Below are 1,966 nucleotides of genomic sequence, written 5' to 3'. Positions count from 1 at the left end.
AATACCCCTCCTATACATACCAGCTCTGTGACCTTGGGCAAGTTGTTTAATCTCTCTGTGCCCCAGTTTCCTCAATTGTGAAATGGCATGAGACCGTTGTGAGGATTAGGCGAATTAGTATATGCAAAGTGCTTAGAACTGTGTCTGGCTCTAGGTAAGTGCTGTGTACCTGGGGTTGTTACTCCAATGTCTAGCATAGTGGCAGGATCTCAACGCAGAGCCACCAAAAGCATGGGTTTTCAAGGTTTGAATCCAGGCTCTACCACTTAACCGGCTCTAGGAACCTTGGTATATCATTTATTCTCTCTAAACCTCTGTATTCCCATCTGTAATGGGGATATTAATATCTACCTCATGAAATACAGTTTAAATTAAATCAAGTTGTGGCTGCAAGTACCTGGTACACCATGCTGCTCTCACTTGATGCCTCAGCTGCCAAGAAGCCATCATCCCCGCATGGCAGCCCAGAGTGCCCGGGACTGCGGGGCATGAAGGGCATGCAGGAGCCATCAAGTTCAAATTCAGTCATTTTTCAGAGGGAACAACTCAGGGGCGGAAGGACAGGGGATAAAGTGACTTGTTCAAAGTCACCTAGCTAGTTAGAGACAGAGACACGTTGTAAAAGAAAAACAGTTGTGCACCTCTCTGTTTTAGGATAACATTTTACTTTATTATATTTACATTGTGTTAATTTGTAATCCCCTTCTTTTCTAGGAGTTGCAAATACTTCCTGTGGTCCGGCCATTACCCATCAAGGTACAGAGAGGCAGGAATAAGTTAGTTGCATGAGCTGGGACCCCGTGACCCCTCACTGTCTTTTAGGAGACCTGTTATAGACAGGTTTTCTCCGCTTCTCTGAATAGGAGGAGTCGATGGATGGGAGCAGCTCTGGGAAACACTGTGGCAGAGGCCATCCTGGTTCTGAAGCCACTGAGAGGACCCAGGGCCAGGAGTCCTTGGTCCTTAGCAAACTCTATCTCTGTTCCCTATAATGAGCAAAATATAAACATTCTTTCCAATGACTATATTAGTTTTTTTTTTTTTTTTTTTAACTTTTTAAAAAAATCTTTATTGGAGTATAATTACTTTACAATGTTGTGTTAGTTTCTGCTGTACAACAAAGTGAATCAGCTATATGTATACAACTATATTAGTTTTTAATTAAAATGTCTTCTCTTAATTGGTGATCTTTAATACTACTACTATGCACCTGTAGAGAATATCTTTATAAAGGGCTCAAAGGTCATATCAGATAAATATCTGGAATGTAGAAAATGATTCTAGTGGCCTACCTTCTCTTGAAGGTTCATCGAGCCAAATGGGGGAGCCCTAAATGGCCCCTGCGTGATCCCTGAGTGAGCTGGCCGTGTCTGAACTGGAGGCAACTCCAGGGCCCACTGCAGGGCAGTGCTTCTGCCAGGAGTGAGCGCTGGGCCCTGAAATGCATCTGGGCCACCAAGGAGACTCACCCCAGCAGCAGTTGAGGGATTTTCATCTCTCAGATGGACGGTTGCCCAGTGCGGTTGCCCCTGAATCAGGCACTGCAGCTTAACCCAACGCCAGCCTGGAATCAGCCCAGATCTTCCCTGGGTTCTGCCGGTGAACTTTTCTCCACTTCCTGAGAAGAATAGAATTTTACCTGCTTAAAAGTGTTTTATTCTTTTCACTGCTTTATTCTTTCAAAGGAAACAAAATTTAATCAAAATCCTATTTCCAAAAGAAAACAAAACAAAACAAATCTAATTTACTAGGGAAGGAAAAAAGAGTGAAGAGTTCACATGAGTTCTGAGGAATCCAATTTAATAGAGAAACTGCTTATAGGAAACTTGAAAAATGAATTTGAACTGCTAAAATGAATACACTCAAGAGAAAAAATGCTGTTGATAATGTTTGTTGTTCTCCTGTGTTGTGCTTTTGTACTAGGCAGTGGGAAGCATGCTGTTTAAAGGGAAGTCCCAGGCACACT

General features: G+C 42.8%; 1 long non-coding RNA gene across 1 annotated transcript; it reads right to left on the bottom strand.

Moving 5' to 3' along the window:
* Window positions 1–644: 644 nt before the first annotated feature.
* Window positions 645–1,722, bottom strand: LOC130708454 (uncharacterized). The gene is made up of 2 exons (XR_009008675.1): window positions 1,470–1,722; window positions 645–986 (listed from the first exon to the last, which is right to left on the bottom strand). It is a non-coding gene; the product is annotated as an uncharacterized LOC130708454 (long non-coding RNA).
* Window positions 1,723–1,966: the final 244 nt, after the last annotated feature.

Source organism: Balaenoptera acutorostrata, chromosome 6, assembly GCF_949987535.1.
Source record: "Balaenoptera acutorostrata chromosome 6, mBalAcu1.1, whole genome shotgun sequence".
In the NCBI taxonomy this organism is placed as follows: Eukaryota; Metazoa; Chordata; class Mammalia; order Artiodactyla; family Balaenopteridae; genus Balaenoptera; species Balaenoptera acutorostrata.
The sequence above is the reverse complement of the archived record's forward strand: the minus strand, read 5'-3'. Positions and strand labels throughout refer to the sequence as shown.